The sequence below is a fragment of the Monodelphis domestica genome, chromosome 3, assembly GCF_027887165.1.
Source record: "Monodelphis domestica isolate mMonDom1 chromosome 3, mMonDom1.pri, whole genome shotgun sequence".
NCBI lineage: Eukaryota > Metazoa > Chordata > Mammalia > Didelphimorphia > Didelphidae > Monodelphis > Monodelphis domestica.
In genome coordinates this window covers 303,401,199-303,428,190 of record NC_077229.1, presented here as the reverse complement: position 1 = coordinate 303,428,190, position 26,992 = coordinate 303,401,199, and the positions used below count along the sequence as shown (strand labels likewise).

The 26,992-nt window shown below is 37.2% G+C and overlaps 1 protein-coding gene across 2 annotated transcripts in view; it reads right to left on the bottom strand.

Annotated features, from left to right (window-relative positions):
* LYN (LYN proto-oncogene, Src family tyrosine kinase) overlaps positions 1 to 24,650 on the bottom strand; it is a 221,729-nt gene extending 197,079 nt beyond the window's left edge. The window contains exon 1 of one of the 2 annotated variants that reach the window (XM_056823928.1): positions 24,462 to 24,650. The gene's annotated coding sequence lies outside the window, so the exon portion shown is untranslated. Of the gene's footprint in view, positions 1 to 23,643; positions 23,895 to 24,461 lie in introns of those variants that run through there. The other variant, XM_056823927.1, reaches the window with a different exon arrangement.
* Positions 24,651 to 26,992: the final 2,342 nt, after the last annotated feature.

Below are 26,992 nucleotides of genomic sequence, written 5' to 3'. Positions count from 1 at the left end.
AGCCACAATTGGTACATGTAAGACACAGGAAGTGACATAAAGAACTGCCTTTATATTTCATGTCACTTCCTGTGAGAGGGCTTTTGGGGGTGGTACTTGACTTGGAGGACTAGAGTGTGATACCGCAGACTGCCCACATGGTGAGTGTTAAGGCTGACTCCCCTTTTCCTTGGCTCTTTCTGGAGGCACTAGCCTCTAAGGGGGCCCCTCATCTTGGAGGAGGCCTTGTGGCTGGAAGTCGAGCTAGATTTAATCTTCTGGGAAGTCCCCTTGGCTGAGGCCTCTGAACTCCCCCTGGCTCAGACAAGGCCAGAGTAGATATTCCCCTTTCCCTCTCTCTCTCCCTCATTCTTAATTTCTTCCTTCAATTGTAAATAAACCACCATAAAACTCCTTCCTGATTTGTGTATTTCATTGGGATTTTGAATTTAAATCCCTGGTGACCACTAAAAAATATATTCAGTCTCAACCCTAAAATTTACCCTTAACATCTGATACACACTGACTGTGTGATGCTAAATAAGTGATTCTCTTAGACTACCTAAAATGACCTCACCCTCTCAGAGGCACTGAGGATTTGCTGGTGGGAGGCTAATGCACACACACAGACATTCTGCTCCTGGCCTCCCAAGGGGTTGGCTAATGGGGGGGGGGGGTTCCATTGTCTACATAGGCAGAATTTGCTTCATCCTTAAAACTCTCTGGCCAGGGCAGTCTCACTTTTCAGTGGTTTCCAGGGATGTGAAGGACTCCTTTGCACACAGTAGATAACATCATACAGTAAGCACAGAAGACTCATGTTCCCCTCTCACCAGACCTTGTGGCTGGAAAAAACTGGCTCAGGGTATTTATCTGCTTCATTTGTTCTTTTCAGTTCTAAGTGCAGAGTCCAGTCTAGGACCGGGATCTGGAGTCATGGACATCTTAGAGCCCATAATTCTAGGCTGAATGCTGTAACCAGCCCATTAGGGAAGCCCCAAGAAGTTCTAGAGATAAGCTCCAAGGAGGGCATAGTCTTGAATTGGTTGGGATAGATGTAATCAATTTTTTCAGTTATGTCTATCTATCTCTTGGTGACCCCATTTGGAGTTTTATCAGCAGAGATACTGGAGTGTTTTGTCATTTCCTTCAACTCATTTTACATATGAAAAAACTGTGATCAACAGGGTTAAGTGACTTGTGCAAGGTCACACAGTTAGAGCTTGAGGCAAAAATTTGAACACAGGAAGATGAGTCTAGCACTGAATCCACTGTGCCACCTGGCTGCCTTTAATGTTATGTAGGATCTAAATTAAGCTGTGAGACTAATCTCTCTCAGTATTATACTCTCAGGTGTTGGGGGAAAGTTCATTTTTTTTGGAAATTTTTATTTAATTAGTTAATTTAGAATATTTTTCCATGGTTACAAAATTCCTGCTTGGAAAGTTCATTTTTTTGCTATAACTTTTAAGTAATACTGCTTTGTAAAAGTTAAACTGTTAGGTAGTTAAGAGTATACTTAAACTACTAAAATTGGGGGAAGACAATTGGTAGCAGCTCTACCAATGACAGAGATTAGAACCTTCCCACAACTCCCTAGAGAGAGGGATAAAATGTAATATACCTGATGTTCTGCAATGGGGACCAGAGCACAGTAATGCTATATAACCTTCAAAGAAGGCTCTAACTCACACTGATGGAAAGAGTTCCCTTACCGAGAAGCTCTCTACAATGATACAATTACAGGTTCATTTACTATCCTTTTTTTTTGTTTTGTTTTGTTATAAGGTGATTTCTTCATGATGTTTGCATCTTTTCATCTTCATGATAAACATTTATTAAATTCTGCTTTTGAATAAGATGCTCAGAATTTGATTTCTCTTTTATGTGTTAGTGTACCTGCAAAGAAAGGAGGTAAGTGAGCCAAGGGGCACTGATGGTTGCCAGTAAAAATATGAACAACTCTGCAGAAAATGGAGCTGCTACAGCAAACCAAGCATAAATTCCTGAAGGTACTTGGTAATGTCAGATGGATAATGGAATCTTGTGAATTTTTGATTACTATGTACTTCTGGTAACTAGACTGAAAGGCTACTCTTTAAAATGAGTGTGATAAAGAGTGCAGGGTTTTCTTTTACCATATAGCTCCTGCAGTATTTCAGCTCCTTAATATGCTAAATTACATACATATTTTTGAAAGATCAAATTCTGAGCATTGATTTCAAAGATAAAATATAGTGAAAGTTTACTAGAAATAAAAGAGTATGAAAAATATCTTATAGAATACCATAAGGACTAGTAAATCTAATGTCAATAGCTATGTTCAAAATAGGACAAATTCTTCAGAGAACATGTTATTGTTCTGCATGTTTAGATAGAGCAAAAATATATGTACATACACATGGCATATTAAAATAAATATGAAGTTTAGGCAGCTTCATATGAAAATGGAGTCACTCAAAGACAAGAATAATGCCAGAAATCAATATTCATAACTTATATTAAAAGTAATACAAAGTATTATACTATATAATTATATTGCATATTATTTTATTACTTACAAAATCCACATATAAAAAGAACTATTATGAAATGTGCAACTTCTTTGATTTATATTTTATTAATTCTTCCATAATTCCACTGAAAGGACAAGAAAAAACATGCTTTTTAAGCACACAGTTAATAGACTGTATATAAAATAAAATGTCACAGACACAAAGTAACACGTTTTGGAATAATAAATGTCTTAAGTCTTTTTTTAAAAAGGTCCTTGTTTTCCCCTTAAAAGCCAAAATTATAGCAAAAATAAATACATGAAGGGAGGGAGAAAATAAATCAACAATAAAAAATAGCTCAGAAAAAAAAGAAAAAATAGCTCAGTGGAAATGTGTTTTGTTATTTTAAAAATTGTCAGATACTATTCAAAATCATTGTGTCAAATAACAAATAAAATGGGGATTAATTTCAAGTATAGTCCTCTGCTAGGGATCTTAAATTTCTGTTTTTGCATTTTATTGAAGCTGTTGATTAAAACGTTGAGTTCCTTTCAATCTCATGAGGACTAAAAAAAATGTAGAGGTTTGGAAAAGCTATACAGTGACTACAGGATGTCCTGTTACATTTATCTTGTTAGACAGACTCATGACTCACTATGAAACTTTAAAGATCGGAAACCGTTTTATTGTGCCTGGTTCTTTTCCTTCTCATAAATATTAAGCACATAAATTTGATGCAAAAGTCAATTGGCAACGTTTGGGTCTATGTAAAGGTAACTTGTCTAATGTTAGCCTGTCATTCAGTAGGATTCAGAAGGAAGAGAAAATTCCCTTTGGACATATAGATCTTAGTATAATAAAATAAGCATAAATGACATCAAGGCAAAAATGTTGTACCTTTCTCAGTAGCATTAGAAGTTCCTCTTTCTTAAGCTGGCATCAGATAATAAATGGTAGAGGGACAATTATTTCTAGATTGAATTTGTACTTTTTAAAAAAAGTTCTTTTCTCTTAAAGCTGGAGAACTGGTAAGTGAACAAGCTCACTGAAAACCACTTGGAGACTCAAGAATTGGGGACACAAAGCAAGAGAATCATAGCCTGAACAATTTATAGGAATTTGTAACAATGAGAATGATGATAATTTTTCTGTTTCACACATTGCCATGAATTATTATTATTATTTTTTGGTGTTTTACTATTCATTGTGATGTTCTCCATATGCTGTCAGTGAGGGGTTTATTGGCTTTGAATGAATTTTATTCAGCCATGGAAGACTACAAAGCCTCTTTGTAAAATCCAGAGTGATGCAAAAGGAGACAAGTCTAGATATTTGCATTTGAAAACTAAGTGAAAAACTAACTGAAGGAATGAGACCTGTATCAAGATTTTGCTTGAAAGCATTAGGGAGGCAGATGGTTGAATTAGTTCACCAATATGATGTTGAACCTAGCCTAGAATTTAGAAGGAGATCAGGGAAGTTGCTTGGTATTTTTTTCTATGATCCCAGATTCTTTGCCACAAGTGATCTTAAAGGGTCATCTTGTTAATGTCATTATTCTTCTGGTACTTCTATATGGGAAAGAACCAATAAAGAATTTTTAAAAATCTTTTTGTTTAGAAAAACCCAAAGAAGAATTGAAAAAGAGACATGTTGGTTGTAAGTAGGCTGCATCAGTGACAACTTGTATTAATTAAGCAGAGCAAAAGACATCTGACTCGAAGGGGAGATGGGTTGTATAGTGTTCATAAAAGACAATAAATGGGTATGCAGATGGAATGCATTGCTACCATTAAGACAATTAAATGAACAATAGAAAAGCCTCCAAATTTATTGGCTAAACCATCTCAATATTTATGGGAAAATACTAGTTTGGGAGTCAGAGGGCCAGCCTTACCACCTATGTGACTTTGGACAAGTCACTTAAACTTCTTGATATTTAATTTCCTGATCTCTAAAAATGAAAGGGTTGGAGCAGATGATGTCTTTCAGTTGAACATTTATGATCTTGTGATTCTATGATAACATGGAAAAGAATCACTCAAGATAAGAAGTAGGGAGGAATTATGATTTACTTCGGTGGTAGAGTACTCACACTGATTAAAACAAAATATTAGGGGCCAGCTGGGTAAGCTCAGTGAATTGAGAGCCAGGCCTAGACATGGGAGGTCCTAGGTTCAAATTTGACCTCAGACACTTCCTAGCTATGTGACCTTGGACAAGTCACTTAACCCCCATTGCCTAGCCCTTATCACTCTTCTGCTTTGGAACCAATACACAGTATTGATTTCAAGATAGAACGTAAGAATTTTTAAAAAATTAGCTTTGTAGTCAGAGCTTCCAATCCTGCCTCAAACATAGATTAGTACCCAACCTCTCTGGGCCTCAGTTCCTCATTTTTAAAAATGGGAAAGTTGGACTAGACTTTGTGGTCCTTTCCAATTCTTCTAAATCTATATTTTATGATGATCATTGAACTAAATAGGCACTTTTTTCTTCTTTCACCAAAATAAAATGAAACAAATTTTCATAGAACATATACAACTTAACCCTGTCCTACTGTTTGTTTAGTTATACATTTCAATTCCCTTCCAATTCTTTGATTTAACCCCACTGGGGGAAAGGAAAGGGAAGAGAGGGAAAGGTAATAGGAATAAGCATTTATATAATTCCTATTGAGTGCCAGGCATTGTGCTAAGCACTTCAAAATTACCATTTCTTATTTGATATGTCTCATCACTGTCCTATTCTTCATTCTTCAGTCTTTTCATCAATCCAATGCTCTTGGCATCCTCCATGCCCGGAATGTACTCCCTCCTTTCCCCCACCTCTTAGTATTCTTTATTTCCTTCAGCTCACAATTCACTCTTCAATCCCAAAGAAATAATGTCTGGAACACAGCAAATGAGAGGTCTCTCTATATTCTTTCCTAGTCAGATAGAAGATACCTACAGTAGTATTATGTTCAGTTCGAGGCACTACATTTTAGAAAGAACATTTTTCTAGGCACCATATTTTGAAAAGAACCTTTAGGAATTAGACCAGAGTGTCCAGAAGAGGGTGACCAGGATGGTCAAGAATTAAGGATATTAGCCTGAGAGGGAAGATGGATGTCAGTGGGAATAGGCTAAAAAATCTCTATCTTCAACTATGTTAAGATAGAGGAGGATGTGAACTGGAATGACCTCCAGGAACTGATGCAGAATGAAAGGAGCAGAACCAGGAGAACATTGTACACAGAGACTGATACACTGTGGCACAATTGAATGTAATGGATTAGCAGCAATGCAATGATCCAGGACATTTCTGAGGGACTTATGAGAAAGAATGCTGTCCATATCCAGAGAAAGAACTGTGGGAGTAGAAACACTGAAGAAAAACAACTGCTTGATCACATGGTTCGATGGGGATGTCATTAGGGATATAGACTCTAAATGATCACCCTATTGAAAATATCAATAATATGGAAATAGGTCTTGATCAATGACACATGTAAAACCCAGTGGAATTGCTCATTGGCTATGGGAGGGGGTGGGAGGAGGGGAGGGAAAGAACATGAATCATGTAACCATGGAAAAATATTCTAAATTAATTAATTAAATAAAAATGTTCAAATCACACACAGAGACAAAAGATAGAGGAGTGATTATATTTGTTCTGTGTGGCAAAATTAAGAGTAATCTTCCTGGGTCTAAATTTCCTCCTCAGTAAAATTAAGAGGTTGGATTAGATGGTTTAAATGAAATTAATTTGTTGACAAGTTGCTTGCCTTTTCTGGAAATTAATTAAAATCTTCCCCAAGAAATTTCTCTGTGACATGTGCAATTTCAAGTAGTAAGTATTAGAGGCAGAATTTGAATGTAGATCCTCCAGAGCCACTGTGATTTCTATCTCTACTGCCTAACAATTAGATCTGTTCGAAATGGAATGCCATGGACTGCCTTGTAAGGTATCGGTTTTGCTTTCATGATAGGCCTTTAAAGAAAGTTGAGATGAACTTGTCCACAGGTCTAATTATCATCTCCATGCAGATGATTCCTAGATCTATAGGCCTGTTCATCTCTTCTGAGCTCCAGTTAAAGGTCTCTTAATGCCTATTGGAAATTTCAAGCTGCTTCCCCATAGGCATCTCAAACTCAACATATCCAAAAGACACTTCATTATTTTCAACTCTAAAACCTGCCCCACTTCTTAACTTCCCTATTTCTGTTACGGTATCACTTGGGCTTGCCATCTTGCTGCCTGGACTATCATCCTGTTCCTTATTCTCACTCTCACCTCTCTCCAAGAAGCTATTGTTACTCCCTTCATGACACCTCTGATGCCTCTCCATTTCCACCACACATATGTAGAGCTGCCCCACTACTGCAGACTTTCTCCTCTTTCTCCTGGTCTATTGTAAAAGCCCTCCTAATTGGCCTCCCAGTCTTTAATCTCTTTCTGCTCCAACACTTTCACCAAACTTCTACTAAAGTGAAATTCTTACCATGTCATTCTCCTACGAAAAACTTCAGATGGCTTCCTGTTGCATTTCTCTAATTTTTTTTTAAACCTTGCCTTCTGTCTTAGAATCAATACTGTATATATTAGTTTTAAGGTAGAAGAGTGATAAGGGATAGGCAATGGGGGTTAAGTGACTTGCCCAGGGTCACACAACTAGGAAGTGTCTGAGGCCAGATTTGAACCCTGGACCTCCCATCTCTACGCTTGGCTCTCAATCCATCGAGCCACCTAACTGCCTCCTCTAATTGGTTTTTAATGCCCAATATAATCTGACATTGTCTTACCTTTCCAGTCTGGTTATATATTATTTCCTGTCCCATATTATTTTAATCCAGACATACTAGCAGGGGGTGGTGGAGGGAACAGGAATAAACATTTATATAACATCAACAAGGATCAGCTGTGCTAAGCACTTTACAAATATTATCTCCTTTAGGGGCAGCTGGTGGCTCAGTGGATAGAGAGCCCTGAGTGAGTCACTTAACCCCAATGCCTAGCCCTTACCACTCTTCCACCTTAGAACCAGTATTTAGTATTGACTTTAAGAGAGAAAAGGGTTTTTTAAAGTTATCTCATTTGATATATCCCATCACTGTCCAATTCACTATTCTGCATTCAATCTTTTATTATCATGACAGTGCTTTTGGCATCCTCTGTACCTGAATTTCCTCCTTTTCCCTACCCCTTAGCATCCCTGATTTCCATAAAATTCAGCTCAAGCTCTACTTTCTACAGGAAGCCTTTCTGGGGTTTTTTGGGGAGCTAGTAAACTCAATCTCATAATGTATTTATTTTGCATGTATTGCATATATATTCATATATGTTCAGATTTCCTTCCCTAATAGAATATAAATTTCTTAAAAAGCTGTTACTTTTCAATTTTCTGTATCCTCATCACTGTGCATACTTCATACTGACTTACACTTTGTGGGTAATTAATAAATATGTGGCAATTGACTGATTTTTCAGGTATGGTTTGGACTCGTTGGCATCTCTGGCTCCTTTCAGTTCTAAGATTCTGGGACTCTGATCAGTGGGAGTAGAATTTGATATTGGGAAAACAAGGCATGAAATGAGAAGATTTTCTTGATGTTTTGTTCTATCAATGAGAATGGAAAGATATATGTTAATCGAAGAGATTTGTTTTTATAGAATAATTATAGAATAGAATTTAATGGAATAATAGAAATTTATTTTTTAAAATAAGAATGATGAAGGAAAAGTAAAAAATACTCTACAAATTTTTAACTAGGGAACCAGAAAAATAGTTGTACCGTAAATAGAAGAAAGTCAAGAAGCAGAATTAACTAGATGGTGTGGAGAAAGGGAAAAAAAAAGATGATAAATGTGATTTTTGACATGAATTGTGACCTTCAGTGGCTGGCCTAAAATATTTTTTTTATTTGTTAATTTAGTTAAGAATTGAAACAGGAAGTAACACAGAGTCCAGTGTTGAACTTAGTTCAATTTAAGAAACTATGGTTTTCAAAGGAGATAGGAGGGATAAGTATAGACCTGGAAATAGACAAACTTCATGAGTCTCTAGAAGCAGCCTAGCTAAAATACTAGAAGGCTGATAGTTACTTGGTGCTGATTTTTCAACCACAGAAACTTCTGAGGACCAAAATTTTAGTTCCTAAATCAAAATATACCTCCTCTAGGTTATACTGGAATTGCAGTATACATCAAGGAGGGAGTATCCACACCAAAAAAACCCCCATAAATCCTCAAGTCTTAGTTGTGTGACCCTGGGCAAGTCACTTAACCCTGTTTGCCCAGTCCTTGCCTTTCTGTCTTAGGGTTGCACAGAAAAGAAGAGATTAAAAAATCACAGATCCTTAAATTATTAAATATTGCAGGACATAAAAAGAAGAAAACATTTTTATTACAGCAAAGAACTGGAAGCAAGGAACATGGAAATGCCCATCAATTTTGTCATGTTTAGTAGCATAGTAGGATGATGGGTCAGGGAACAGCTGGAGTGTTATGAATCGGAGTTGGAATTTATTTTATTTTTTACTTAGTTAATTTGATCATTTATTTAATTAGAGTGATTTCTCACCGGCAGGAAATCCAGAGCCACAGGACAGAACTTACATTAGATTGTTGGGTTGGAAGTGGAGGATGAAGAAGCTGAGATCTTGGTAGTTTAAGTACCTTGTCTGAAATAAAACAGCATGTAAGCAACAGCAGTATATTCGAACCCAGCCTTCTAAACTCAGAGTCATGCTATTGTATGTGCAACCTTCATGCTGTCCCATATTAAACAGGAACAAAGGGAAAGAAGGAACAAGGGCTTTCGATACGTCATCTTGTCATTTTATTTTGAAGTGAAATCAAATTTTTCTTGAACTCTGTAGGACTAACATTGATATAGAGCTATTAATAGGTATCCAGTGTTTAATCAGTAAGTATATGAAAAATGAATACACACAAGAGGGGGAAATAAGTGATTCATAAAGTTGATCTTCCAAGTCAACTCATATCTCAAGAAAAAAGGGTAAAACTCATTAGAAAGACACAGAATTGAGAATTCTGAATTTGTATAACCAAACTATTTTATATGATGGATTTGCTAACATATCCACCCAAAGTCAAATGAGAAGAACAAAGAAGGCTACACCTACATTCTTTTGAAGTAAACCCATTTGGGAAGGTGGTTGGTATATTAAAAAGAAAAAGAAAGGAGTCTGGAGACTTGGGTTTTTATTCTTCCCTTGCTATTGCACTCACTATGTAACTGCCATTCAACATCATTTTGCCTCACTTTTCAAATGAGATGAAGTAGCCTATATGTATTTATTACAAGAGTTCTGTTTTTCTTTCTTTTTCGATCAGCAATGAGGTAGGATAAGAAAAGAAGCCAATTTTGGGTTAATTGAAAAATAATAAAATTTAATTTTTAAGAATGTGATGAGATAAATAAGAATAGACAACCAAGAATGTCCTTTACATTTCTAAATTCTAGTCATCTACAGAGTCAGAGATATTCCAAGGTTAGAAGCTACAGATAGTCTTGGAAATGAGGTAGGGTTACAATTTCCATTTATTAAAACTGAAGGATTAAGTCAGTTTTGATGTAGCCTATGGTTGAATATCTTGCACATTGATTTATTTCTTTCCAAAATGGTTGTTCAAGTTTCACTAGAAATTTATTATAGTTAGTTTGATTTTCTATTCATAATCTTTTCATAATCTTTTTGTTGTATTTATCACATGCTAATAATATTAAAATATCCCACTTTTTTTTAGCTCTTTCTTCTTGTAAGACTAAGGATTTCCTTTTCTACTTTTTCTTTTTTAAATCCTTACCTTCTGTCTTAGACTTAGGTATCAGTTCCAGGGAAGAAGAAGGGTAAGGGCCAAGCAATTGGTTTAAGTCACTTACCCAGGGTCACATAGCTAGAGATGTCTCATGCCACATTTGAACATAGGACCGACCTTCCATTTCTATGCCTGGAGCTCTATTCACTGAGCCACCCAGCTGCCCCTGAGGATTTTCTTCATGAATCTTGCTGAAGAATTATTGGGTACATGTATGTTTAAAATTGATATACTCCTTTTTAAATATAGGACTTTAAAAAACTATATATTTTAAAAATATTTTTCTGGCTTAAAATCAATTTTGCCTGATAGACTTAATGCTTGTAAGTCATTAGCCTAAGCTTACCTAAGATTTGGGAATAACAGCATTTGATACAAAAATTAGCAATGAGACCAGCCCAATTCTCTCTGGAAGTACATAGAACTATGAACAAACATCAACTATGGAGTTATTAAGTAGGCTGGAAGAATGAGCAAACATATAAAAAAAGAATTCTGCTGCAAAAATCTATAATGATAGTATAGAATTAGGTGGCTCAGTGGATTGAGAGCCAGGTCTAGAGATGGGAAGTCCTGAGTTCAAATTTGACCTCAGACACTCCCCTAACTGTGTGACCCTGAGTAAAGTTACTTAACCCTCAATTGCCTAGCTTTTATTGCTCTTCTGCCTTAGAAATGATATTAATATTGATAATTAGACAAAAGGTAAGGGATTTTTTAAAAAAGAGCTCAGATAGAAACATAACTAATAAGGAGAGATTCACAGCAAACATTTCTTAGCTATGGATATTTCATATATTATAAAGATGCAATTTCCTTCAGTTATTTTAATTTTAAAACTGGTTTTTAGTGTTCTGAAATTAAAGATCAAGGATTCAGTGCCAGAATAGATCTTAAAGATAATTGAGCTCACCTAATCCTCTCATTTTACACAAAAAGAGACTAACTCATCTCCTACCCCTAGAGAGGGAAGTGACTTGCTAAATGTTAGTCTTATTATTTTTTTTTAAATAAAACTCCTACCTTCTGTCTTAGAATCAATACTGTGTATCAGTTCCAAGACAGAAGAGTGGTAAGGGCTAGGTAATGGGGGTTAAGTGACTTGCCCAGGGTCACACAGCTAGGAAGTGTCTGAGACCAAATTTGAATCCAGGACCTCCTATCTCTAGGCCTAACTCTCAATCCACTGAGCTACACAGCTGCCCCCTAAAGGTCAGTCTTTAATAAACACAAAACCAAGATGGAAATCCAGGCCCTCTAAGTCCAATGTGGAAAGAATGCAGACTTGGAGGCAATGGAAATTCCAGCTTCACCAAATGCTAACTGATCAGAGTATTGCTTTCAGTTCTAAGTGTCACATTTCAGATGAGATCTAGCACATCCCCAGGGGTATAGCCATAGATCAGGGGTCCCCAAACTTTTTACACAGGGGGCCAGTTCACTGTCCCTCAAACCATTGGAGGGCCAGACTATAAAAATCTCTGAACAAATCCCTATGCACACTGCACATCATCATCACTGCCACCACTATACCGGGCAGCAGTAGACACAGTGCAGAATCTCCTCCCCCAGATCGCCGCTCACCATGCTGATGTTTTCCATTGTGCAGCCACATAATCCTTTGTGTGATGCCTCGTTCTCATTCAGTTACTCTCAGAAGTAGTACTGTGCATGAGCAATGCCGCGCTTTGTGGCTCCGCCACATACAGAACTCCTACTGACTCACTGACCATCAATGAAAGAGGTGCCCCTTCCAGAAATGCGATGGGGGCCAGATAAATGGCCTCACAGGGCTTCATGCAGCCCATGGCCATAGTTTGGGCACCCCTGCCCTAGATAATGCCACATTTTAAGAAGGATGTTTGTAAGTCAGAATGTTCTCAAAAGAACCTTTAAAGTTCTTAAGTTCATGCCCTAGGATGGTGATGGCTAAACTATGGCGCGGGTACCATCTTTGTGGGCTGTCCTCCCCTCCCCCATCTCAGAATTCCTTACTAGAAAGGCAGAAGGCCTTGGGCAGAGATGCTCCCCTCCCCCCCTCCATCATGCCTGATAACATTTTTTCACTCCCTCCCCCCTGCCCAGTAGCCAATGGGAGCACACAGGGGGTAAGGTAAGCAGCTCATGGGCAGCAGAGCTGGAGGGGAGCAGAGCTTCTCTAAATTCACTGAGGACATTCCTCACTTCACCCACCCCTCTGCCCAACAGCCCAATGGGAACACTTCCTCCTTTCTCTGTGTGGGGTAAGGGTGGGGGTAGGGTGCACCCAGCACTCATTGGGGGAAGGGCACAGCACTAGCCTGGGGAGTAGGGTGGAGGTGGGGCCAGATATTCCATCTCTAAAAGGTTCACCATCACTGCCCTAGGAGAATCCTTTGAATAGGTAGCCCAGTGAAGAAAAAAACATCATCTAGAAAAATGATATTTATCTTCATGATTGTAAAGGATTGTCAGGCAGAAGAGAGATTAGACTTATTCTTCTTGGTCTCAGAAGGTAGAACTGAGAGAAATGGGTAGAAATAAAAGAGAACCAAATTTAAGGTTGATAGAAGAAAAAAATATATAACAACAAGAAGAATCATGAAATAGATTGCCCGAGGATATGATGTTCACATTGGTAGTCACCAAGAAAAACTTCAGTGGCCACTTGTCAGTAGTAATAGAGTGGGATTCTGGTTCAGGTATAGATTGGACTAAATGGTCTCTTAAGATCTTTTAAATTCTTGGATTCCATGAGTCTGTGACTCCAAACAAGTCTCTTAATTTCTTTGCAGCTGTTTCCTTATAAAAAATATATATATTTTTAACTGTAAATTTTAGAATCTTCAAGTCCCTTCCAGCTCAACTTTATAGTCAAACTTTCCCCTTCCCAGAATTTACTGTAAGGATCAATTATTTCTTATGATCAATAGAAATTCCTTCCAAAATATTACCTTTATTTCATATAGCATTAGACTGTCCAAGGAAAGCCTTCCCTTTTTGAACATGTGCAGTGTTTTCAGTCTGATATAACACCCAAATCGACATCAGATTATGATGAGATATTCTAAAATCAGAAAAAAAAATCCCTTTTCTATCTCTTAACATGTATAAAGACTCTCTTGATTGCTGACCAGAAATTAAACATTACTATGTAATGCTCTAAAGGATAACTCGATTTTCTGTCTCTCTGTCTCTGTCTGTCTCTGTCTCTCTCCCTCTGTCTGTCTGTCTTTCTTTTCTTGGCTGCTATTAAGGGAAAACATATTCTTAAGCCTCTCGGTAGGAAAAGAGGCCTTGGAGCCTTCCTACCTGGTAGCTAACATAGATGCCGAATACACTTCTGAATTTTTGCCTCTTTGTTCTTTCCCAATTTTATATCAAGTATCGGAAATAGTTACAACCTTGTAAATTTTGAAAGGTTCAGTCATGAGATCCCATGACAGAATTTTCTGCAAGCTTAGCTAGTTAGGGTGTAGCCAAGACCTTTCGTGGCATTCAGGAATGACTCATCTAGTGGTTATGCCCTATTTATAAATGAACTTGGTAGTAGGATGATGATTTAGGGGTAAGTGTGCCCATCGGTGTCCAGGGGTGGGAAATTCTTTTAACTTCTGTTTTTGCTATACCTTTTCAGTAAATATCCATAGAGTAAAAGCTAACTGATATTAATTTGTTATGTGATACTAATCACTAGACCATTCATTGAGAGAAATGATTATAATGGGTAACAGCTATTAAGGAACACACTGGAATGGAGAATTGAGTCAATGGCATAAGAGAAGTACCCTTTAACTCCTTCAGAACTTAAGACCTTAGAACTTGAGAGGAGAAATGTAGCCACTAGTCTATAATTCTATTTTATCCTAGAACAATGATAGAGAAGAATATAATTTCTGAAATAAAACTAAGTTGGGTGGAGGGGAGAGGAAGAATCTAGTATTATAAAAAGTAAGAAAACACTTGATTGATTGATTGGTTTACTTTGGGATGCAGAGAACACAAGCAGCTTCATTTCTTTCAACATTTGAAAGAAACTGTGCCAAATAATATTCTTAGCTGAGTCATCCTGAAGACACATTTGATTGTTTAAGATTCTATAAACTTTAGTGTTAGATCATAAACAGCTTTTGAATTTTAAGACCAATGACAAATTGGAAGTTTACAAGGCTATTCCTTGAGTAGGGAGTGGCTTGTGTTTGCAGTTCCTTGTTTACATTTCTTACTAGGCAAAGGAAAATGAATGGCAAATATTATTTTTAAATTTTATACCTCAGTCTGTGCAATAACATTTCTATTTTTCTAGTCTTCATCTACTTTACTCTGCCCCATCCACTCTGTCCTGCAACTCTCCATCTAATGTCTGTAGTAGGATATTTGGTAATTAGGTAATTAATTAATTAAGAGGGCATTAAGAAATAATTACATAGCATAAATTATAACTATCCCACTCCATGGCTGCCCTCATGCTTGGAATGTTCTTCCTTCTGACCTTCTTCAAATTTCAGCTTGAGTGTCACTTTCTAGAGAAGATCTTTCCTATTATTCATAATCCAAGTATCTATATGTATCTTTATTATATATATGATATACATATACAAACACACATATTATATATATTTGCATATTGTAGGGACCTACTTCTTTATATATTATCTCCCCCACTAGACTGAATGACCCTTGAGGGCAGGGATGACTTTTACTTTTTACTGTCTTTAACTGAGTTCCCAGAGTATAATGTACTGCTAGTAAACATTCAGTGTATGCTTTTTGATTGATTTTAATCAGCATACAACTGTAGAAAATATTCTCTGGTAAAAACTCCTTATTTATCTTTATACTTTACTGTGATGAACTGAGACTCAAATAATAATGGCTCATTTTTATATAGCATTTTAAGAATTATAAAGGGTTTTACACAAAGTAACTCAGTTTGATCTTCACAACAATCTGGTGGCATAGAGAATTCCCCCCATTTTACAAATGAGGGAATTGAGGTCCAAAGTAATTAGCTTCCCACTGGCACACAGCTTAAAGTATCTGAGGTAGTATTCAAACCCAGATCTTTTACAGGTCTCCATAACTGAAATTATCTCCTTCCTTTTTCTTGACCTCCTGGTCTCTCAAGCTTCTTTGGCTTCCTTCAAATCTCAGCTAAATTCCATCTTTTGGGAGAAGTCTTTCTTGGTCCCTCTTTCTGCTTGGACCTTCCCTCTAAGAGTGCCTCCCTTTTGTCATATATGAGTCTTCTTTGAACATATTTGTTTGTATGTTATCTCCTCCATTAGATTTTGAGCTCCTTCAAGGCAGGTACTATTTTTGTTTTCTTTTGTATTCCCAGTGTTTAGCAGAGTACCTTGTACATAGCACATAATTAATGGATGTTTATCGATTTGACTTTTTTCGGTCAAGTCCATGCCCTCCCCATTATACCACACTGTCTCTATGAAGACATTTCCTGATACCTGTTATCACTGTACCGAAAATGGTCAAGACAGTCAACTCACTCACAATGTGGAATAAAGAAATATGAAATTCTAAAGAATCTTAATGAAATACTACATCGAGCAATAATGGGATAAGAAGAAATATTTGGCATGGGTAGAAAATTCACTTAATGATGGCTGAAGTATAAGATTAAAGGACCCTTTTCTGAAAGAAAAAAAATTACAGTGGGATTCCTAGGTTTTGATACTCAGATAAGCTTTATTTAACATTTTGCCAATAATCCTGGAGGCCAATTCACTGAAATTCTCCTGCATAATAAAAAGCCAAGGTGCTAAGGAAAAAACAGCAAGAAATGATAGTGAAAAGTAGCTAACAAGTCTCAATATGGGCAATAAACATTAACTCAGATTCATGTAGTATTTAAAAAAAATCCTTACTTTCCATGTTAGAATCAATACTGTGTATTGGTTCCAAGGCAGAAGAGCAGTAAGGACTAGGCAACAGGGATTAAGTGACTTGTCCAGGGTCTTCTAGCTAGGAAGTATCTAAGTTCATATTTGGGCCCAGGACTTCCCACCTTCTAGATCTGGAGAGAAGTTCTGTGTTACTTTTAAGTTTCTTAAAGCACATTCCTTAAAATAGTTCTATGATATAGTTATTTTGCAGTTTCTCCATTTTGTAAATGAGGAAACTGAAGCTCTGAAAAATTAAGTGATTTGCTTCAGATAACATATCCATTAGTATTGGAGCCAAGAATCAAAGCCAAGTTTTTCCTGATACCACAATTTTCATCACACCACATGGCTTTTATTATTCAATCTGAGCACAGCTAGGTACCAGGTTGATAGAATTCTGTGCTTAGCATCAGAAAGATCTATGTTTTTCTTTTATTATTCATTCATTCATTTATTTTATTTTTAACACTTTTTAAAATTTTGAGTTTCAAATTCTCTCTCTCCCTCTAGCTCCTCTCCAACCCATTGAGAAGGCAAGCAATATGATAGCCATAATATGTGTAAAATCATGTAAAACAGACTTCCAAATTAGTCATGTTGCCAAAACAATCAAGAAAAATAAAGAAAATGGAATAAATGTGATTCAATCTGTATTGGGTTCATCAGTTCTCTCTCTGGAGGTGGATAGGACGGTTCATCACAAGTCCTCTGGAATTGTAGTGGATCATCGGATTAATCAAATTAGCTAAATTCTGCATTGTTGATTATCATTATAATATTGCTGTTATTGTATACAGTGTTTTCCTAGTCTGCCCACTTAATTTTGTATCAATTGCATAAATCAGCAAGATTTGAGTTCTAATCTAGCTTCAGTCATATAGCTATTCCCTTGGGCAAATCACTTCACCTGTCTGCCTCAGTTTCCTCAGCTATAAAATGAAGATAATAATAGCACCTACCTCTCAGGGTTATTGAGAGGATCAAATAAGATAATATCTGCAAGGTACTTAGCATAGTCCCTAGAACATGGTATATATCTGATAAGTGCTTCCTTCCCCACCCCTTATCAAGAAGAGAAATGAAGCTGAGACTACCAGATAGGAAATCTGCCTTCTCATTAGAGCCATACTTTTTTTAAAAATGGTAAGAGCAGCACAAAGTCCAGATCTCTTAGTGCCCTATATTGTGTGATTATATTCCCTTACTACTGATCCTCTCAGCAGATTGATTTCTTGAACTTGAGGTTACTTATGAGACAGCCCCCAAGTGTGAGCTGCCTGTAAAGCATTCCTCTAAAAAGGAGAGTGAGGTTCAGGAACAGCACAGCCCAGGAACATTGCCTTCCTCCATTCGGGAGGTTGGTAGTCAGGAGATGTACATATAGATAGCCCTCCAAGATGTTGATGTTCAAGAGCTCAATTACTTGGGAAAGGAGCCATCAAACGAGAGAAACATTTGAATATTTTAAAAAACCCAATAGGTAAATGCATAAGACGTGGTGTTTGGGGCCAAAAAAGAAAATAGATCTTTGTAGAGCTTAAAGAAGGCAGTTGTTCACCTCCTTGCTCATAGTTGACCAATGATGGAGAAGTAATTCTACTGCTTTTCTAAGGCTTGGGCTAGTTTTCCAATCTCAAAATCACAAAGATTAAAGCATGTTTGGCTGTCATTTGCTCCTGTACCCAGAAAACTTTTAAAGGCTCTTAGGAAAGGGTATCTCCATCCCCACTATAAACACACACACACACACACACACACACACACATAACTTTACTCTCATTAGCTCTCAAAAAATAAAAGGCAGAATGGAATTAAAGGGATTGAACCAGCTTATCTGCTCCCCTTTTATAAGCCATCACTTTGGGTATAGTGCCTCTCACATAGGACTGTTTTTCTAAGAATCCAAGTCCATTAGTTCATGGCTGTGGTAGGGGCATAGTCCCAGACACTGAGATTTAATCAGATAATATCTTTTGGATGACGACTACTTATCTCAATAAGGGGTCAATGGCCATGTTGACAACAGCCATAGGTAGACATATTCAAACATCCCAAACAAAAAATCACCTTCCTATAAGCTCATCAAGCTGAAGTTACAAATCTCCTTTTCAATCTCTATTTTACCGCCACTCTCTACCACTGGTAGAAAAGTAGCTTGGCACAATAAATAATATACAGGAAGACCTGAGATCAAGCCCCATTACTAAACTTTACAGGTCATGTTACCATGTTCACATCCCTTAATCCCAGAATCCCTCCGAACTTCAAGCAAATGCTATTGGATCATAGATTTAGATCTGAAATATGCCTTAGAGGTTCATCACCCTTTCATTTTAGAGATGAGAAAACTGAAGCTGAGAGAGGAGCAAAATTAGGATTTGAATATGGAATCTCTGATTACATATCCAGCATTCTTTCTAGACACTTGTTTGTCTCTAAAACTATACGTTATAGATTTGTTGCAATCATCAACAGAAAGAATTCCCATATCAAAGAAATCACAATAAATTATAATACTTGTAGATTTAGAGCTAGAAGAGGAATCCAGAGCTTATTTAGTCTAACCCCTTCATTGTGCTCAGAGGCTCAAAAAAATTAACTGTCACAAAAGTCATATCAGTACCAAACCCAGGCTCACTGATTCTGGATCCAATGTACTTTCCATTTTGCCATGAACACTCACATACTGTTTTGTTACCCATCAAGTTTTAAAAGAAACACAGGAAGATCTCCAGAGTCCTAGGGAAATCCTCCATGAAGAATTTATAGAAAGACATAAAGAAAATTGAATAAGATAAGAATATTGGAAGAGTTGTAACCTGCAAGGATGGGTGGAGTATTCATTCTAGTAAAATCATAGAATTATTGGAATGCTGAAGAAAAGATTACTCATAAAGGGTGTCAAAATGACTTAATCCTATCCACTCATTTTACATTTCAGGATGGAGACTTGGGGTCCAAGATGGTCCCCCCCCTGTCTATAGTTAACAATTGGTTGAGAAGTTGCACTATTAACTCTTCAAGGCTTAGCCTAATTTTCTTGTCTCAGGTCATAATGATAAGATTTCCCTTCCCATTTGTTTCTGCTGAAAGAATAGAGCCCCAGCCAGAAAGGTAAATTGAATTGCCCAGACTAACACAGTAAGTATGTGCAATATCCAAGTCTAGAATCGAGGCTTTCAGATGTTTGGTCCACTGAACTTTTCACTATCTCACAGTACTTTTAGATGTTCTGAAAAATGAAACATCTTAAATTCAGTTTGATGGGGCAGAATTAGGAAGGGATCAGTGACAAGGGGTGGTGTTCAAGGGCAAAGAACCTTTGCAAATACTAAGCTGTGTACTAAGAGGAACAAATTTAGAAGCACCAGATTCTAGGATCAGATTCCAAGACCAGAAAATTCCAAAACCAGGAGTGGAGAGGGGTCTCCAATTCCAGCCTCTAGCCCAATTTGAAGCCCAGAGAAGAATCTGCAGTTCTGTACCCCTGAACCCGCAATGCTTCCCAGCTGACTAAGAGTTTCTGAGTCCAGAGACATTCTTCTATTCCTCAGAACTAAACCTGGGTTAGAAATTCACAGAATTGAGAATACTGGGGCAGCAATCAATTTTTGGCTTGAATCAGACTCACTTTAGGAGCACTGAGAGCTTATAAGTCGCTAGCCTGAGCTGACCTAAGATTTGGGAATAACACAGCACTCAATATTACCAAAATATAGCAATGAGGTGAACCCAAACTTTCTCTCCAGAAGCACATGGAACTAAAAACTAATATCAAATCTGAAGTAATTAAGTAGGCTTCAAGAATGAGCAAACAAATAAACAAAAAAGATTTCCATTGAAAAATTTTATAATGGTAGAAGGGAGTTAGATGGCTCAGTGGATTGAGAGCCAGGCCTAGAGATGGGAGGTCCTGGGTTCAAATGTGGTTTCAGCTAATTTCTGTGTGACCCTGAACGTTATTATCTTTTAACCATTTTTCTGCCTTGAAACCAATATACAGTATTGATTCTTAGATGGTAGGTGTTCTAAAAATTCTATAATGGCAACAGGGATGCTCAAGACACAAACTCAAAAGAAGAGAATTACTCCAAAATATTCACAAGCAAAATCTCAAAGAAAATCATAGCTTGGGCACAAATTCAACCAAAATCCTGAGAAAGAGGAAGCAAAAATTTTAAAATGTTTTTATAAATGAAATGAGATCATGAAAAGACAAAGCAGAAAAAAGATGATAGCTATGTAATAAAGAATTGGAAAGGTAATTAATGGATTGGTATAAGAAGTATAAAAATTTTCCCAAGCAAGAAATTCCCTGTAAACTAAAATGTACCAAGTAGAAACTAATGACTCCATGAGACCACAAGAAGTTAAAAAAACAAAAATATTGGAAAAAATAAAAGTAAATGAAAGATATCCCATAGCAAAAATATTGAACTAGAAAACTAGATCAAGGAGGAAAAATTAAAAAACCATTGGACTGCCTAAATTCTATGAATGAGAGAGAGAGTGAGAGAAACATCATATTTAAGAAATATTTAAAATGCCAGATCTCTTGATGAATCAACCTAAGCAATAAGCACATTAGTATCCTGTATCAAAGTTCTGAGTTCCACTCTTATCTCTGAACTGTACAATCAGAAAATGGACTGAGAGTAATTTGGATGTGTATTTTTTATGTTAGAAATTATACTTTGTACTTTTTATCAGAGATATTTTCAACTCCTTGGAAGAAGTTTTTTTAAAATAAAAACACTTTTTAAAAAGAATAATAGGACAAAAAAGAAATAGCAAGAATTCACTTGTCCTCTCCAGAAAGAAACACCCAAATAAAAACTACTGGGAATGCTATAGGCCAAATCTAAATCTACCAGGTCAAAAAAAATCAGCCAGAAGAAAGTATTTAACTGCTAAGGACCTACAGTCAGGAACCACTATGATTAAGGAGTAGGTAATCTGAAATTTGATATACCAGAAAGCAAAGGATATAAGGTTACGGTCAAGAATAAATTGGCAAAATTATATCATAAAACTGAGTATAATTCTACATGGGGAAAATGGATTTTTAATAAAATAGAGGACTTCCAGGAATTCCTGTTGAAAAGAGCAGAGCATAATGAATGCTGGAGGGGATGTGGCAAAGTAGGGACATTAATTCATTGCTGGTGGAGCTGTGAACTGATCCAACCATTCTGGAGGGCAATTTGGAACTATGCCCAAAGGGCGACAAAAGAATATCTACCCTTTGACCCAGCCATAGCACTGCTGGGTCTGTACCCCAAAGAGATAATGGACCCAAAGACTTGTACAAAAATATTCATAGCTGCGCTCTTTGTGGTGGCCCAAAACTGGAAAATGAGGGGATGCCCATCAATTGGGGAATGGCTGAACAAACTGTGGTATATGTTGGTGATGGAGTACTATTGCGCTAAAAGGAATAATAAAGTGGAGAAGTTCCATGGAGACTGGAACAACCTCCAGGAAGTGATGCAGAGCGAGAGGAGCAGAACCAGGAGAACATTGTACACAGAGACAAACACACTGTGGTATCATCGAACGTAATGGACTTCTCCATTAGTGGTGGTGTAATGTCCCTGAACAACTTGCAGGGACCCAGGAGAAAAAAACACCATTCATAAGCAAAGGATAAACTATGGGAGTGGAAACACCGAGAAAAAGCAACTGCCTGAATACAAAGATTGAGGGGACATGACAGAGGATAGACTCTAAATGAACACTCTAATGCAAATACTACCAACAAAGCAATGGGTTCAAATCAAGAAAACATCTAATGCCCAGTGGACTTACGCGTCGGCTATGGGGGGTTGGGGGGGGGGAGGAAAAGAAAATGATCTATGTCTTTAACGAATAATGCTTGGAAATGACCAAATAAAATATATTTAAAAAAAAAAAAAAAAAGAAAAGAGCAGAGCTATGTAGAAACTCTGAAAGAAGGAAATATTTATTAAAAGCACCTACCAATTGCCAGACATTGCTTTTCAATATTTTCTCATTCAATTCTCACAACAACCGTGGGAGGTACGTACTATTATTGCCCTCATTTTACAACTGAATAAACTGGGACAGATTGAGGTAAAGTGGTTTTTTCAGAGTTTTTGAGGCTAGATTTGCACTCAGGTCTTTCTGATTACAGAACTACTACTCCATTCATAGCACCACCTAACTATTCATTGAAGTTCAAACAAGAGAAGTAAAAGAAATCATAAAATGTTAAATATGAATGAACAACAAGGGACTAAACAAGGATAAACTGATCATATTATAATAGAGAAAGGACATATATGTGCCCTATGAATCTTATCATTATCAGGATCATAGAGGGAAGTCTAATTAGAGGAAGGGCCTGGGAGTAGTTTTGTTATGTTATGGTAACCCAAAATACAAAATGGAAGGGGGCAGCTAGGAGGATCAGTGAATTAAAAGGCAGACCTAGAAATGGGAAGTCCTGGGTTCCCATCTGGCCTCAGATACTTCCTAGCTTTGTGACCTTGGAAAAGTCACTTAACCCTTATTGCCTAGCCTTAGCAGTAAGCTCTTTGGCCTTGGAACCAATAGATAGCATTGATTCTAAGATGGAAGGTAAGGGTTTAAAAAGGGTGGGGGCAATGGAAAGAGATGGGGAAGAGGAATAGACTGATTGGTTGTCCTTCATACTCAAAGAAGACCCAAATGACATCATTTTGTTGGAGTCAGTGGATAGTGCGGTTGACTGGATGAACAGACCAATATGAGCTCAGAAGGCTCTACTACAGGTCAGATGCAAATATTCCATGTGAAAATTTAGGATGGAAATGTCCCTAAATTTGTGCATCTCATTTTTCTTTTGAATTCACTGAGAGTAGAGGGAATTTTGAAAGAGGAAGGATGGGGAAAGTTATCTCACAAAATCAAGGTGCACAAGTAGTCCATATGAACAAGGAGGCAGGGGAATAGCTGACACTGGAGCTTCATTCTCATCTGAATTGGTCAAAGGATGGAATATTCACACACACAGGAGTACAAAAACACATTTTACTTAATAGGGAAATAGGAGTGAAAAGGAAGAAGTGAGAAAGAGGAAATAGAGAGAGGGTAGATCAAAAGGGATCAGTCCTAAACAAAACAAATACTAAGAATGAACAAAATATGTATAGCTCTTTTTGAGATAACAGAGGATGAAAACCTGAAGGGTATCCCCTAACTAAGGAATGGATCAACAAATCATGGTATATCAATATGAGGGAATGATTTTACGCTTTAAGAATTGATAAAGGAATGGCTTCAGAAAACCTGAAAAATTGTTATGGACTAATACAGAATAAAATGATCAATATCAGCAGTATAATTTTTATAGTGACCATAATATTGCAAAGATAAACAACTTTGAAAGAATTGGGAACTCTAATTAGAGTAATGACCAATCATGATTCCAAAGGAATAACATGAAACCTGCTACCTACCTCCTGATGTTGTTCATCCTTCATTTTCCAAGAGAACCAATTACATCATGGGACGATGTCTTAACTTGCACATGAATTGGATTTAAGTCAAAAGTCAAGCAGAGTTGCCCAAAGTTTTTAGCCTCACTCTCTTTTCCAGTCATCAAAGTCTAGCCACAAAACAAAAGTCAAGACGACTGGCAATGACTCAGGATATCTGACCAAACTCTAAGCAAACCACAGTGCCTGTTTCACTTCAGCCACCTTCAAGGCAACTGGAACAAATTGTTCCTCTCTTCCTCCCATTTTGGTGGGGGAAGTTTTCATTTGCCTGGGACAGACATCCCTCTAGATCAGTGATGGGTTTGAGGCTCGTAGGGTACCCTCAACCTAGTTTAGCTCACCTTTTGAGAATTTTACTGGGACGTGGACGCAGCTCATTCTACACTTTCTCAGATCCACAAGTGGGAGTTGGGTGAAAGGAAGACACTAACGGTGGATGAGCAGCCCTGAAAAGAGTTGGCAAACCCTCACACCAGAAGTAATAGTCCTCTCTGAACACCCCATTTACCCCTATTTCCTGAAAGAGAGGTAAAGGTCTTAGAGAGCAGAATGAGACTTATGTGTGTGGAGGTAGATATCTTTTTCACATGGTCAACATAGATATTTGTTTTGCTTTTTATATGTGTTTGTAACAGGTGGTTTGTTTTTCTCTCATTCCCAATTGGGGGAATTCCCCCCAATGGGGGAAGAGGAGAAGATGGATTTCTGCTTACTGTAAAAAGTGAATCATAATCTTAAAAATAAGTAGTGGCATATAGTGAAGTTTATTTTCTTACCTGATTATTTTGTGTAGTTGCAGGAAGTTAACTAGACCCATGGTTATAAAGCAAGAAGTAGGGGTCATTTCATCTAATTCCTTTCATTTTGTAGAAGAGGAACCTGAAGCTTTAGAGAAGTGGGATCAGAACTCAGGTTTTCTGACTCCATATTCATCATGCTTTCCAGACACCACCTTTGGTCTGGTTACCACAGCTAGAATGGGTAAATGAATGAACAAGATTCCTCCCTAGCTCTAGCACTAGTCATTGTTAGATCACAATGCTTATATTCCTCATTTTAGACACAGTAGAGACATGGCAGAGAGCCCAGTCATTCATTCATCTGTTAGTTCGAAGGCTTATTTTATGTAGCGGTTTTTAGTTCTTTTTTGGGGTGTAAGGAAGGTTACAATGTCTCATCCAGCTGTGTGGGAAGCTTTAGGTAATTCAAATACATTGCCAGTCTTCGTTGTGCAGGACTTTGACCCTTGTGGTTTTCATTGGCCATGTTGTATGAACAGAAATATCCTGTACAATGTTATCAGATGGCTGCTTGGTGCTCTGTGCCAGAGATTAAATTTTTGGTCACATGGAGAGAACATCATCAATTATCACATGCCATCTGTAGATGAATGATTACACCACAAATTCTCTACAGATGTATGTGTTCTCATGCTATTTCTTTTTTCCCCTCATGCTATTTCATAATCAGGTCTTGGTCAACAGAAAGGGTCCAGTATGATAAATTGTTTTTGTCCATTTTTTAACAGTACATTATTTTTCCATTTTATATATTTTTATTTTATACCAATTACATGTAATAACAAATCACACAAGTTTTCCTAAGTTTTATTTTTTTGAAAAATTTATTTAGTCAATTTAGAACATTATTCCTTGGTTACAAGAATCATATTTCTTTTCCTCCCTCCCCTCCCCACACCCTTCCAGTAGCTGATGAGCAATTTCACTGGGTTTTACTTGTGTCCTTGATCAGAACTTATTTCCATGTTGTTGATGTTTGCACCAGGATGTTTATTTAGAGTCTACGTCCCCATCCATATCCCTTCAACCTGTGTAATCAAGCAGTTGTTTTTCTTCTGTGTTTCTACTCCCACAGTTCTTCCTCTGAATGTGGATAGTGTTCTTTCTCATAAATCCCTCTGAGTTGTTCAGGATCACTGCCTTGCCACTAACAGAGAAGTCCATTACATTCGATTGTACCACAGTGTATCAGTCTCCTGGTTCTGTTCCTTTCACTCTGCATCAATTCCTGGAGATTGTTCCAGTTCACATGGAATTCCTCCATTTTATTATTCCTTTGAGCACAATAGTATTCCACCACCAACATACACATGTTGATCCAAACCTAATCTCTCCCATACTATATTCCAATTATTTTATCAAATAGAGGATATTAGTCCCCAAAGCTGGAATCTTTGTGCTTATCATAGACAGTCTTGCTGAGGTCACTTACCCAAAGTCTATTCCACTGATCCTCCCTTCTGTCTCTTAGCCAGTATATTGTTCTGATGACCACTGCTTTATAGTATAGTTTGATATCTGGGACTACAAGGCCACCTTCTTTCGCTTTTTTTTTCATTATTTCCCTGGATTTTTCCTAAGTTTTTTGATCACTTTTTGTCTCCCTCCCTTCCTTCCCTTCCCGCTCCTGGTGCTGGCAGGTGATTTGATCTGAGTTATACATGTGTTATCATGCAAAACATATTTTCACATTGTTCATTTTTGTGAGTAATCTTATAAAACCAAACCCCTGAAGCACAAATGCAATTAAATAATTGAAAAAAATCACATGCTTTCATCTGCATTCCTTCTTTGACAGTTCTTGCTCTGGAGGTGGATGGCATTCTTTGTCATAAGTCCCTCAGAACTGTCCTAGATCATTGTATTGTTGATAATAACTAAGTCGATCACAGTTGATCATTCCACAGTACTGCTGTTACAGTGTACACTGTTTTCCTGGTTCTGCTTATTTCATTCTGCATCAGTTCACAAAGGTCTTTCCAGCTCTTTCCTAAATCATCCTGTTCATCATTCCTTGTAGCACAATAGTATTCCATCACTATCATACGCCACAGTTTGTTCAGTCATTCCCTAATTAACGGACATCCCCTTAATTTCCAATTCTTTGCCACCACAAAAAAGTAGCTATAAATATTTTTGTACAAGTAGATCCTTCCCCACCCTTTTTAAATCTCTGGTATACAGACCAAGTAGTGGTATTGCTGGATCAAAAGATATGCATTGTTTTATAGCCCTTTGGGCTTTGTCCATTTTTTAAAATCCTGTTTTTCTCCAGTTTCTACAAATACTTAAGCCATTTCAATAAGAAAGAAAAATTTGTGTCCTTTATAAAGCCTTCAAACAATCACTGTATTCAAACATAAAACATTACTTATTTCGGTACCATCCTCAAGTATTGGTATTCTAGCACAAACACTAAGCATAAACCAGACAAATATTCAACAACATGACTAGAAGGAACAGATGTAAGGCCAATGCTAGTAAATGTGCATTCCTTTTTCCATCAA